Raw genomic sequence first — 13,438 nt, forward strand, 5'->3', positions numbered from 1 at the left:
TTTTTGTGTTTCAGAACTCAGCTGCAGCCTGCCTTGGATCGAAATAAAACCCAGAGAGATCACTTCAAAAGAGTGTGCAAAACGAAGACCCTTTTCTGTTGCCTGTACGAAGTGAGCCGGGGTGCCAATCTCGCGCCCTTGGACTGATCCACATGCTGGGGATGGGTGGGTCGGGGGGATTCAGTTTCCTGCAGCTTGCTTCTCCCAAACTCGGCAAGCAGGAGATTTTTTCCAGGCTGATTCACAGAACTAATGGCAGCGTCCTGTCATCCTCGGCGCAGCAAGCTGTTGCTAGTTGCGCCGCTTCGGTTTCACACAGTCCGTCCTCCTCCGCCTCCCCGCGTTGTGGCTGGCTGGAGCGGAGTGGGCGGGGGCGGGGTTCTCCTGGAACACGCCCCTCCCGGCTCCTCCTCTCTCTTGATTCTCTCCCTTGAGCAGGGACCGCAATGATTTAGAAGTTCAGGAATCCCACGTGACGTCACGAAGGGTGATGTAATGCTTCTCTAAATAGAACGTATTGTAACCTTCTCTCAGTCCAACGTGGTTCCTTCACTCAGGCTGCTGGTCCCCTTCCTTCTTACACTTGTTGGGTAAGTCCCTACCAATATTGAACTCTCTTGTTTTTTCCTCAGTTTTCCCAATCAACTTTATATTGCATTTGAAAACTCGTCTTTCCGGAGTGTCTCTTAAAAGTTCTCGCTTCCAGAGGATGGCGGTGGGTGTTTTTTCCCCTTACCCCGGCGCGTGTGTGCAAGCAACGCAGAGACAGGAGGGCAAAAAAAAAAAAAGCCGAAGTGGAGCGGGCGAGTGAACGAGAGAAAGTGCGATCGAGACAAAATATTCAGATCGTCGTAAACGGTACTTGGTGTATGGTTAGTTTGGCGGCTGCGTCCGGGATTTACCTTGATATACAAATTGATGGTTGATAGTGACTTACTTTCACTTGGGGAATGAAGCGGTCTTATCTCAGGCAGGCGATCCGGACCCGTCAGCGCATGACATTGGCTTCAAAGTGAGTGACTCGGACCGGGAAGATGCGGAACGGTGCAGATCCGTGTCCAGTACCCCTGCCCGGTGCAGTAGCCCTGATTATTTGTTATTAATCGGAATGGGCGGTGGGTTAAAATGTTTGAGACGTGCATACTTAAAGTGGTGCGTGGGCACCGAGATATTTCGACGCTGAAGCAGCAGCTACACAGGGAACCTTTTGCGATCTCTTTTCCTGTAACTGCCAAGCATGGAAATTAGTGCGCAAAAGTTTGGAAACTTAACCAGAAGGATAGCGGAGAACGTCTCCGCTCGCGCGTGTCTTCCCTTGTCATTGAGATACAAAATCCTCCCTCCCTCAAACATTCCGGGGACTTCTGCACTTAAAGAAGCCTCATCCAGAATCCCCAATTCTGGCGTGGCTTAGCTACGATCGATGCGCGCTCTGTATACTTCCAGGAACATTGTCTTCTTGGGCTTCTGATCGCAGGGTCCCTGTCGTCCAGGAAAACGGGGTCCAGAATGGACCAAATCAGCCCCCGGACCAGCTTGTTTGAAACGCCTCGTTTCCGGGGCTTGAGTCACTTTTCGCTACGATATCCGCTTGTTCGCATGGACCGTAAATATAACAGCAGGTTAACAATAACAACCAGGATGCCCGGAGTCAAGCTTGTATCTCTGTCTCCTTCCTCCTGCCTTCCGCTTCGTAACACTTTTCTTTCTTGGTGGAATGACAGCACTAACTCTCCCCCCCCCCCCATGTCTTGCGGCTGCCTTTCCTCGTTGCGTCCCTTTCTAGTACTTCTCGCCAGCGCGAAAACTTTTAAACGTCGTTTCGCGAGTTCAGGCAAAGAAGACGCGGACGAGAGAAGTTTCTTTCTTGCTCCCAAGAGTTGTTGGGCTAACTCGGCTAGAAAGAAAAAGAAAAAAAGGGGGAAAAAAGCCCACTCCTTCTTCCACTTCGTCACCCACTTCCAGTCCATCTCCAGTCCTCACATGGTCCTCTCTTGGTGGCTGTTCTTTTTTTTTTTTAAAGTAACATCACCAGGGGTTCGTGGTATGTATATATTTGGTTGTTAGGTGGCTGCATCGCTATGTTGCACCCCCTCCCCCGTGTCGCCCCCGCCTTCTCTGACATTATCTTTGGGAGTCAGAGCTTGGCTCCTGGACCATTACGTCATTCTGCAGGCTAGTGCGAATGTGATTAAGAGGCTCGGATATTGGGGCAGTTTGGGAGGGTCAGGCTACAAATGCCGCGAAGTCCTGCCACCTGGTTTCAGATGGGCAGCGCGACCCCCTCTTTCCCAGATTCTTTGCATTCTCAGCGGACCTCCCCCCCGTCCCAAGTTTTGCCCTGGGAATGAGAAGACTCTCGGAGGACTACCTGCTCAGCTAAACTTGCCACCAGCGTTCTTGAAGCCCAGCCGCACGGGGCGGTCGTAGGAATCGGGGTCTTGGACGGGCTGGAAGACAGAAAGGGGACGGACGTCTCCGGGCGCCCGACGCTCCCAGGAGGCTGATAAGTGAGTAACTCGCGCGCCTCTTTAAATTTCCGCAGTTGAAACCTGTGAATGAGCAATCTCCATTCCCTGGAAATAACATAATTGGGCTTCCTTTTTGTTTGGGTTTTTAATAATGATTCATCACGGATCCTTTTCGTAGTAGCCTTGACGTTGGAGCCTAGACATCTTTCACAGGAGAGTTAAGAGAGAGAAAATGATTTGAGATGACCCTGGAGCCAATTCTGAAGAGAACGTTTTTTTCCCAAAAAAATAAACTCTCAGGGATAAAAAAAACCCATATAGATTTATACATTCCCCTGCCTGGATATTTTAGTGAAGATTTTCACTAAACGTGTGTACTTTATTACACATGCTTGTACACAAATCTCTATGTAATTAGAATAGAATAGAATAGAATAGCCCTTGATACTCACTGATTGAGGTACAAACTTAGCCATCTGGATTCTACCATATTTTATATCTTTTATCTATTTATATTTATATTTACTGTATTCATGGTGGTATTGTATTTTAAATTTTGTTTTTGTAAACCACCCAGAGTCCCTCCTTGCAGGGGGTGAGGGAGATGGGCGGTCATAAAATTCGATAAACAAATAAATAAAATGATTAACTTATTTCTTAAAAGTGAAAGGCTGCCCAAGTTATAAGAGACTGTGCCACAATTTGGGGATGGGGGGGGGGGGAGAATGGAATTCACTTAAGTTTTGAAAGCTCTCTTTGGCATCTGTTACTTTTATGCCTGAGATTAAATTTTCATCAAGAATTTAAAACAGCTAATAGTGGTAGGGCAAGCGGGGGAGGAGGTCTGAAATAAATTCCTTCTTTGGGCCTTTTTTTTATCCCTGTGCAGGTCGCAAAGCCCCAGAGAAAAGTGTGATTAATGATCAGTGATAAGTGATTAGTGGTTTTATTCAAACTGTTACCTCTGACCAGAAGCACACATCAGAGGATTAAGAGGCTCTTTTAGATAAATGCTCATTAGTGGAAGGGGAAAATCAAAGATAATAGCCAAGCATAAAGAGACAACTTTCTAGGAAAATCATTCCTGTCTTTAGAATAATAAGCTCAGTTCACAGAAAAGCACTTTAATTTAAAAGTTGCTTTTATCTTGTAAATCTAAGTTGGATGTAAAAGTCCACTGGGCTATTATAACCTAGATTTTCCCATATCCATGGGACATAATCCTAGTCATGATATTTCTTTCTTCATTTGAAGAAACAATTGGGAACTTGAAAGCAACAAAAACATTCCCAGGTCCAAGGTATCTACTTCAAATACAGCAGGAGAAACTTGCTGTCAGTTAAGTTGATGATACAATACACATCTGGAGAGGTTTAGTTCTGGATTATGAATGAACCCAACATGCAGCTGCTTGCTAGATGTCCTTCAGTGCTTACAACAAAGTTGATTCTGTCCCATTATTGTTCTATACTTCGTAAAGTCATATTTTCTGTGTGAACTGAATGCTCCTGGAAAAGTTAACCTCACAACTTAAAGAAATACAGGAGGTAAAGGAGCAGGTGAGCGACAAGATCTTGAGTAACATAATATAACAGCTACTTCCTATGGATGCATTAAGATCATATAGAGCCTCCATTTCATTTTTACTATTTGGAGAGAAAGAGAAAAAAACTGGTCAGTGAATGGAGGCAGGGAGGGGAGGGAACAGAATGTAGAAACTTATCCTTGATAATGGGTCAGTCCTACACCTACAAATTGTCTGCTGCTTTCTATGCTGCTCATGTTCTCTACAAGTAACTAGTGTTTATCACTTACTATACTTTGTAAGTCTCTATTTGCATTGAAACAGTAGAATTTAAAGAATAAATATGATTGCCTCCCATTTGATAACTTTGTTAAAAATGCTCAGATTGCATCCTTTTAAAAAGTCTTACAACTTTATCTTTCCTATATTGAATATAAGACTAAGAACCATCTAAGATATTGTTAGAACCAACAAGAGCTGTTGTTGCCTGCTGGGTAAATTAATCTGGATTATGGAAAGAAAGTAAAAACCATTAAACACAAATCAGAGTTGAACTTTTGCAGTTGAATAATAGACACACACACATATATAACTCATGCATAAAAATATACTTAGTGGAGAAAGGGTCCTTTTAGTCTATAATCACCAGACAATAGAAATGAGCATGCTTTTTCATTGTCTTTCATACCCTTTGGGGTCTTGTTCATATCTTGCAGGAGAATTGTTCATAACTTCACACTCAAAAATTATATTACAAAATTCCTATACAAACATTTTTTTAATCTGTTCAATCGTGTCCAATTCTTGAAGACTGCCTAGACAAGTCCCTGCAGTTTTCCTGACAGGTTTTTCAGAAGTAGTTTGCCATTGCCTCCTTCCTAGGGCTGAGAGGGAGTGACTGGTCCAAGGTCACCCAGATGGCTTCGTGCCTAAAGTGCGACTAGAACTCATGGTCTCCTGGTTTCTAGCCTGGTGCCTTAACCACTACACCTCACTGGCTGTCTATACAAACATTATTCTCATGTAAAAGATGAAAAAAAAACCTAATTGATACTTCCAGATGCTTTTCAAGAGTAGTCCTATGTGAGCATGTTGAATTGGTCCAAAATCAGGGCATGTTTAACAGTTGTCAAATCAGAACATTTTGGAAACGTTTACTGCCTAAAGCCCAAAATGTAGCTGTACAAACACAAACTCGTTCCCATCACCATTCCCTGACTAGTCAGAAATTTGCTTATCCATTTATTTCAAGCCATGAAAGATGTATGTCATCACATATAATCAAAGGTGTGAACCTTTGTGTGTTACATACTGGAATTTTAAAATACCTGAAACTACTCTTGATATGCCTTTTCATGGAGGTAGTACATTGTTCATCTTTTTATACCAGCCACCAACACTTTTTTACCCAATAAGTATCCAATAAATAAATACGTAAGAAAATTAATAGTAATAGTATTAAGAAATATAACAAATAAATACTAAGCCTCCCAATCCCAAGCACCCAAACATATTAAAACTGTAATGACATGCTGGAAACTAAGTGAAAATTTGTGTCTGAACATGTTTTTTTTTTAATTCATAATTTTTAAGAGAGTGCATTTCACAATCTGGGAATAGTACAGAACAAAACACTTTCCCATGTACCTAACAAATAGGTTTCTGCAACCAATAATGTCCTCAAGAGGGACTTTTTTGAAGATTTCAGTGTCAAAGCAGGCTCTTAACAACAGATGTAGTCCTTTAACTTCTAAGGCAAAAATATTGCAGTCTCTCTTCCTGTCAAGAGCCACATTTGGCCTTTCAGTTGCATGCTGAAACCTTTACAGGAAGAAATAGGTAGGAATAGGATAAAATGTTGCCATAGTATAGACTTACATACTTCCAAGATAACAGCAGATTATCTGGCCATTCTTCCATATTAGCAAGACCTTATCCTGAAAGTTCAACTTAAGTAAGGACAAAGTTCAATTTAAAATAGAGAAGATCAAATTAAATCCAACACACACAGGGAAATAACTTCAAATCATATAGAATTTTTGAAGTCTATCATTAAAATGTCTCCTAAAATAAATAATCATAATCTTAGCAATTTGAGAATATTCTGATTTTTTTTATGAAGTAAGTTTTTTTGGGGGGGAGGATTTGATCTCTGCTGTTAGTTATTAACCATCTAACCATTATTGATGAGTTGTATAACTTAACATTTGCCTTTGTGGTTGTATGTATTTTAAACAAAAGGCTACTTAGAGTTCTAATAAAATTGGTACTAATGACTGTCTCTCTGATGAAGATCAGATTAGACCCAACTTGAATTTTACAATTGTAAAGATAAATCAATATTTCTATTCTTTTGCCAAAGCTCAAATTCATAATTGCTACATCACTCTAGTTCAGCAAGTTGACACCGCTTTTTAAAACTAAGGACAGTATAATTTGATTGTAACTGATCCTCAGGTGTGCCAAGAACTCTGAAGCTATATATAAAACTACAACTCAGCAGAGGAAAAGTTTCAAACCCATACTGAAGTCTAGATTCTACAGGCTGTTGATTTCCCCCCCTATCAAGTTCTACCATGTATATGTTTGGCTGAATAATCTTAGGCTCACACATTGCTATCTTCTTGTTTTCAGAAACAAATTAGTTTTAATCATCCAACCTAGCTTTTCATGAAGAAAATGATAAGTTATTGGTCATCTATTGTTAATATTGTTTAGTTTCATGAACTAAGCTTTAGAGAGGCTCTAAGGGTATAAAACTTCCATCCTACCCAAGTAAGAGTTATAGTTTGAGGCTGTGATTCTGCATAGAGTTAGGTTACTTAAATTCCACTGAAGTCAATGCAGCAACGTGTAGGATTATAGCTCTGGTATTTCAGATGCAAAACATAACCAAATCTAAATCTTGACAGCTACAGTTCATGGACAGTGTAGTATGTGTCACATAGCTGCTTCAGGAGCTACTTAGGAAAGCCTGGCAACAATATTAAATAAATGAAATAACCAGCATTTTCCCCACTAGTAGTCATTTATTTCCACTTTAAAAGCTTTAATCATTATGTTGACTCAGTTTGGGGAGACGCAAAAGTTAAGAGTGATGTTTTGTATGACCTGTAACTTTGTGGCACTGTGCATGTGTGATGAATTGGATGCCAAACACACAACATTTACAGTTTGTATCAAGGTACAACTTTCTTGCTTAGAAGCAGATTCAACTGATCAAAATGTAATTTGTTTTTGCTAAGTATCGTTAAGTTTGCTAAGTACGTTTAAAGGTGCACATTTCCTAATCAGATTTACACTGATTTGAACAAAACTGACTTGTAGTTCATTCAAGAAATTACTTCCATTTAGAATTGAGTACTGGTGATTATTTGTTTACTGTTTTCGAGGTACACAACTGGTTTTCTGGAATAATCATTAGATAACTAAAATACGTCCTATTCTAATATGAACACTGAGTATGCAAAAAATACAAGTGCTTCTTCAAATATCCTCAGATAAATTCCATTGACATGCAGCTGCAGTATACTTATAATATATTTCTGAATATTCATATTATCAATTAATTGTTCATAATTAATTAATAATTGCCTAATCTTGTCAAATGATGATCATTGATATAGTTTTGTAGTTCTTTAGTTTATTTGTTCTCTGTTACTTATGGCTATTTGTATCCCTAAATTTTACTTATTATACCTGTAAATCTGTAAATTATCCTTAATAATTGCCAAGGTTAGAATAATAGAAACTGCATTTTTTTTTGCAGCTAAGCAGCTATTCTTAATATATCTTTAAGACTGAGCTACCTAGAAACATTATAATAATAGGCCTGATGTTTTCAGTGGTGTTTATTGCATTTCTTAGAATACTTATAGTATATCCTATAATTATCAACTATGGAATAGCCAAGAATTAAAACATCAACATCTTATTTATTTATTTATTTATTTATTTGATTGATTGATTGATTGATTGATTAGAAGGCCGCCCATCTCCAACATGTAAAATATAATGACCCATTCAACCAATAACTAATTTATAACCATCAGTAATTTCCATTTTACCCCACCCCCTCCCTCCAAGAAAGTTAGTAAACTACTTGATAGCCTTAACCCCCTTGTAACTTTACTGAAAAGTTGAGTGGCGACTCCCATCAACACCAGGGGCAATACTGGGTGAAAATGTTGGTAGCTGAGTTAACTTATCTGAAACTTCCCCATTTTGGGGAAGCTTCATGGTAGAAAGAAAAGAGCCACATTCACATACAGAAAAGCTGCAATATTCTCTGAAAAAATATTACCTTTGTTTGCTGGTTATGAACTAACAAAAGAACAGAATTAACTTTCCACAAATTCCAAAGACCTGGTGAAATGATGGCAAGGCATATGTGAACTATTTTAGATTTGATTAAAAAGTGGTCCTTTGGAAGTACAAACACAGCACCCATCTGTGTCTCTGCCTCCTCACAACAGCTGCATAATCTGAGAAAATGATATGGCTGCTTTAATAAGTCTCAGTCCGATGCTGTGTTTGTTCATTGGGCATTCCGAAGCACCTTTTCCTTTTTTTAAAATAAAAACTTTATTAAAGCTTCAGAATACAATTAAAATACGAAGTTCAGAAAAGCTTGAATAAAGAACTAAAAGAAAAAAGAAAAACTAACAAGTGCAAGAAGAACGAGATAAACAGAAAGTGACTCCCAACCTTCTCTAACACAGATATACTGTAAATGAATATATAATAGCTTAATCTCTTAATTAAACCTAAACTAACATTATTTCTATAAAAAATTAACACTTTAATTGTTAAAACCCCAAATCAAAACTGGCTCTTCCAAATGGAATTCAAAGCATTGCACAGCCATATTAATTTCTATTTAATTACTATTAAATATAAATTAATCATATCAAATTTAGTTTCTATACCTATCCCACCCACTACTTTTCGGAATATGGTCTCAAGATTCAAATATGACCCTTGATCTAGAAAACGTTTGCATCTTTGCTCTAATAGAGGTGTTCAGTCTTCCAAAGAAAATGACAAAAGTACAGATAGTGTCCTAACTACCAGGAAACACACTGAGACAATGACTTGGTCTCTAATATTTATTGCTAGTACTTAACAAGAATCCTAACAAACTGAGGAAGCGTGGGAAAAACCCAGACATATAACCCCCAAGGGTTAAGGCGGTCCCGATCTGTGTCTCTTTGAATGGCTGAACAGTTCCTCAGTGCTACGCATGCGCTTGACAGTCTGGGTGGGAGCCCCCTGCTCGCCATCCTTACTCATGACAGATAGTTTCATTTATGAGTAAGGTTGCTGGACAGGATAAAAAGGCCCTGGAGAGGCCCCGCCAATCAAGACAGACAATAGATAGCAAAATGGGCCAATTGCCTGATATAAGACACTATTGAATATGAATCTCATGTATTTAACCATATAAGGATAGCACCAGGACTCTGAACTGGGCCTAGAAAGAGCTAATGAAGGTGCTTGGAAATTGTAAATGTCCCTGCAGCCTGCCCCACTCACCAGTCTGACAGCTGCATTTTGAACCAGCTGTTATATCCAAGAACTCTTCAAAGACAGCCCCACATTCTCTTCCTTAATTAAAAGCTGGCATTCCAGCTGGAGTATGTGAGATTTCAGTCTGCCAGTGGGAACTCTAGCAAAATGTTGGGTTGATGGGCTTGTCTAAAAGAAGGCTTCTATGTCTATTACATGTGTTCTAAGATGATGTATTATTATAAACAAAATTCTCTCATTTTGATCTGTGGATTATTTAAGCTTTCAAATTAAAATATTTAAGGCTTAGTGTACTTTCCTGCGCTTATTACGTGTTATACCTTAATTGCCATTTCCCTCTTGAAGCTTTGAAATTAGAACCAGTTGATCCTCCAAAGTAATTTAAATAAATATTTTAGGAAGTGACTAGCATTTGTTTAATTTTCATATAACATATTATTTCCAGTTATTATTATCAGCTCTGATTGTGTCATTATTCTGCCTTCAGACTATAGCCAGAAGAGTGTTTTGTGTGTGCTACATATCTAATTAGATTTGATTTTCTCAGATACCTACCAGGTTTTAGAATCAGAGCTTACCTGAGTTCAAAGGCTGAACTGGCTTTTAATTTCAAGGCACTATGCAAAATACTGGTGCTCTTACCTTTGAAACTCTCTAATCCACTGTTTCTCAACCTTGGCAACTTTAAGATGTGTGGACTTCAACTCCCAGAATTCCCCAACCAGCTTTTAAGTGATGCTGTTGCTGAACCCACAGTCAGCTGCAGCTTCCTTTTGCTCTAGTTGCTTTTGTGGGGAGTAAATGGAAACCCTATCTGCAGCAAGTGTCATTGCAGAGGTAACTGAATTTCACTTTGAACTTGGTTATTGGTCAGTAGTGATCATCTTGAATAACTGAATAGTGATTGGCTGAGATATCTTTATTTCTCAGGAACAGCACATTCTGGTTGGCTGTTGGTTCATTGCCCTGAAGCTCAGAAATATCCATAGCATCCTGGTAGTTTTAATAGTCAGAATAGCCACTGAAGTCCTGCTCCATTTCAATTCTGAAATTAGAAAACTAGCAACCCAAAGACTTCCCATCCTGATACACCTTATTATTAAAATGGTTTGATACTTTCACTGAATATTCAGTCTATCTGCCATGACTTGTCTATTAGGAAGGAACAGATATGTATTGTAGGTAGGTTCTGTTATGATATGATGGACAGTTCTAGGCAAATATGCTTATGTTTACATTGTTGGATCTTTTTGTTAGGAAAAGTATAAGTGTATACACTTTTTTCCCCCAGTGGTCACCCTTTTTGGTGTTTTCTTTAGGAAGAATTTAATTTATTTGTTGGTTTGTTTGCTTTCAATGGGTTATAAGGTGCTCTAGTCAAAGCCAGCCATGAGAAGATCTACCTTGTTATATTATTCAGTTCCTGTTTCATGCTGTCACTTTTTCCTTCTTTCTTGTAGGCATTTGCCTATCATTGGAAATTCAGTTGATAAAAGTGGGAACCAAGGAATAACCATACCTAGTGAGGGTTTTTTAAAAAATCAAAATCAAAATCCTAGAAACGAATTATGGGAGAGAGGAGCCATGTAGTAATATAGCTAAATTTTCAATCAAAGGAATTCTGCATAGTTGTTATTCTGGTTTAAGAGTGGTTGCATTTAGGATGCTCATCATGGCACAGATGCAAAATTGCAGTAGAGAGTGGCACATGCAGGTAAACCCCTTTTCCCCCATTTTCCAGAGCCTCGCCAGATTGCACTGCTGAAACCTGGAGGCAAGCTGCTAATAAAAGAAGGTCCAATTTTACACTGAACTTTGCTTAATATTTTATTTTGATTAAAATAAAAAGGATATGCTCCATCCCAGTCCTCAGAAATTCCCAGCCCATTGATCTGTCCACTGTGGCTCTCAAGTATCAGATTCTCCTCCCCTGCAATGTGTGGGGGCTGCTGGCCACCAATTTACCAAATTGGTTAAAGAAGAGTCCAGGTTTCATTTACAGAGATTCATTGCATTTACTGTTTCTTCCTTTGAATATTCTTTAATATTAGTATTAGGTAAGTATTACTTTCTGGAAAGTTGACATTACTGGCAAAAATATTGAAAATTATCATAACTCAAAAACCAATGAACTTATTTTATTTATCGCATGACCAAATGGCAAATGCACTTAGGTATAGCTTCTTAGTGGTGGTTTCAAGTCCTGTGTTCATGCCACGAATTTTTATTATATTTTGTGTAGCTGTATTTGAAACAATCAACATGGGCTAAAAGATAATCATCTTTAGACTTTGCTGGTTTTAATGGAAGACTCAGGAACCTACTTAACTTTGTCTGAATGGTGCCCATGATATTTGGTTAAATGCGTGCTGCAGTTACCACTATTTCAACTTGCTTGTTTCACACTGGACTCTTTCCATTGAGGGAAATCAGCCTATCTGACCTAAAGCAGAGATATTTAAAAAAAAAATTGTTCATGACACAAAGGACTGTGAAACTAGAGGCTATATTAGACTGGAATGGTATTCACACAATTAGCAAGGGCATGAACTGTATTTAAACAATGGGATTAAGAATTTATCTGTACTAAATTGTGGTCTTTAACCATTTGCCCCTTGCTGTAGTCCTGGCTGATTGTGCCTGGCATATATCTACCATTTGCATTTTTTAAAAAAGTGCTTTCTTCCATACCAATTGAAACTCTTCTACCAGGGCTTTAAAAATGCAGCTTCTTGGTTTAGAGCAAGGTCTCATAGAAGATGTTAAAATCTCTACCTCTTACTGCATGTCCCATTCTGGATCAGCCACATGCCATCAGTTATTTCCTTTTAAAAAGCCATTCACATAATTGCATATGTCTATGAATGATACCTTATTTAGTTTGTCCCCTAATTTCACTGCACTTGACTTGTGAGAATGGTTACAGAAATAGCTGACTTCATGAATGATGCCCAGTCTAAGGGAACTTCACACTTGTTTTTCTCAAGTGGTATTTTTTTTCTAGGTTTGTGGGGCACAATGATTTTGAATTTCACTTCGGTTTTAAGGGCATCAGAACTGGGTAGATAAAACAGAACAAATAAAAATTTTCCCTGGGCCTTGTTCAGATTAAACTGCTTTCCAAAGGTACAATTTTTTCTTTGGTGCTTAGCTCAGCTCACTGTTTTTTTGAAGGAATGTACCAGTGGCATAGATAGTTACAGTACGTTATTCCCAGAAAAGCCCCTGGGACCTACTTTAATTTCCTTCCATTACCAGGCAAATAAATGTCTATTTCTCCAGCCCTTTTGATCAACATCATAATTTAATACTGTTTAGCCAGCTGCATTTTATTTCTTTATATTTTATTATAATGGATCTAATGCTGTAGAATTTGAGTTAATGTGCTTATTAGTTATATTTTATTGTAATTTTGTTTGTTTTTATCCCTATAAGCTGCCCTGAGAATTTTCGTTCTGGGATGGGATATAAATTTTACAAATTTCTAGAAAATATTTCTTTCTCTCCTTTGACTTGATTCTTACAATAATCCTGTGAGAGAAGTTAGACCAATGTTTCTCAACATTGGCAACTTGAAGATGTGTGGACTTCAACTTCCAGAATTCCCCAGCCAGCCTTCAACTTCTGGGAGTTGAAGTCCACACATCTTCAATTTGCCAAAGTTTAGAAACACTGGGTTAGACCAAGAGCTGATGATTTGGCCATGATCAGTCGGCAAGTTTCAGGGCCCATCAGAGATTTGAATCCAAATCTTAAACAGATGTTGTAACCACCAACCCATGCTGCCCTTCCTTCCAATAATGAATGATTATTTTGGCAGTTTCAAAATATAACATTCTTATATTTTAAAAGTAAGCAGGACCGCTGCAGATTAAATTATTCTTGCTGAAGTTCCATTGAGATACACATTGTT

General features: G+C 38.7%; 1 protein-coding gene across 1 annotated transcript in view; it reads left to right on the forward strand.

Moving 5' to 3' along the window:
* The first annotated feature begins 542 nt into the window (after positions 1–542).
* CREB5 (cAMP responsive element binding protein 5) overlaps positions 543–13,438 on the forward strand; it is a 266,147-nt gene continuing 253,251 nt past the window's right edge. The window contains exon 1 of the mRNA XM_063303822.1: positions 543–590. The gene's annotated coding sequence lies outside the window, so the exon portion shown is untranslated. The remainder of the gene's footprint in view (positions 591–13,438) is intronic.

Source organism: Candoia aspera, chromosome 4 (assembly GCF_035149785.1).
Source record: "Candoia aspera isolate rCanAsp1 chromosome 4, rCanAsp1.hap2, whole genome shotgun sequence".
NCBI lineage: Eukaryota > Metazoa > Chordata > Lepidosauria > Squamata > Boidae > Candoia > Candoia aspera.